This window comes from Arachis ipaensis, chromosome B07, assembly GCF_000816755.2.
Source record: "Arachis ipaensis cultivar K30076 chromosome B07, Araip1.1, whole genome shotgun sequence".
NCBI classification, from domain to species: Eukaryota; Viridiplantae; Streptophyta; class Magnoliopsida; order Fabales; family Fabaceae; genus Arachis; species Arachis ipaensis.
The window spans coordinates 14,343,056-14,344,305 of record NC_029791.2 but is presented as its reverse complement, the minus strand read 5'-3'; positions in this window follow the sequence as shown (position 1 = coordinate 14,344,305).

The window sequence follows — 1,250 nt, the reverse complement described above, 5'->3', positions numbered from 1 at the left end:
GGATTGTTCTCGGACTTCGGGGAGCAACTCGAGCTCCTCTTTGTGCCCCTGTATGTTTCCGATTTCATCATGGAGAATCACTCTTGGGCTTTGCTCACTGATTTCCACTGGTATCATAGCTTCTACCCCATAGACAAGTCGGAAGGGTGTTTCTCCAGTTGCAGATTGGGGTGTCGTCCGATAAGCCCACAACACTTGGGGGAGCTCCTCTGTCCAGGCTCCTTTTGCATCTTGTAGTCTTTTCTTTAGCCCTGCCAGTATGACTTTGTTGGCTGCATTGGCTTGTCCATTTGCTTGTGGGTGTTCCACCGAGGTGAACTGGTGTTTGATTTTCATACTGGCCACTAGGCTTCTGAAGGTGAAATCGGTGAACTGGGTTCCATTATCTGTGGTAATGGAGTGAGGTATCCCATACCTTGTGATGATATTTTTGTAGAGGAACCTCCGACTTCTCTGGGTGGTGATGGTGGCCAATGGTTCTGCTTCTATCCACTTTGTGAAGTAGTCTATTCCCACAATTAAGTATTTGACTTGTCCTGGCGCCTGGGGAAAAGGACCTAACAAATCCATTCCCCATTTTGCGAAGGGCCATGGAGAAGTTATACTAATGAGCTCCTCGGGGGGAGCCACGTGGAAATTTGCATGCATTTGGCAAGGTTGGCGTTTTTTCACAAATTCTGTGGCATCTTTCTACAAGGTCGGCCAGTGGAATCCAGCTCGGATTACTTTTCTGGATAGCGACCTGGCTCCGAGATGGTTTCCGCAGATCCCATTGTGGACCTCCTCTAGCACTTCAGTGGTCCTTGAGGTCGGTACGCACTTCAACAATGGCGTTGATATTTGGTGCACAAATTGTGAATCACACTTTTCACAACTCGTACCACTGACCAGCAAGTGCATTGGGTCGTCCAAGTAATACCTCACGTGAGTAAGGGTCGAATCCCACGGAGATTGTTGGTTTGAAGCAATCTATGGTTATCTTGTAAATCTTAGTCAGGAAGTCAATTATGTTTATCAGTTGAATTGCAAATAAACAAGAGAGCATGGATTAAAGGTTACTTGTTATGCAGTAATGGAGAATATGTTGGAGTTTTGGAGATGCTTTGTCTTCTGAATCTCTGCTTTCCTCTGTCTTCTTGTTCACGCACACACATCCTCCTATGGCAAGCTGTGTGTTGGTGGATCACCATTGTCAATGGCTACCTTCCATCCTTCCAGTGAAAACTACGCTCACGCGCTCTGTCACAGCA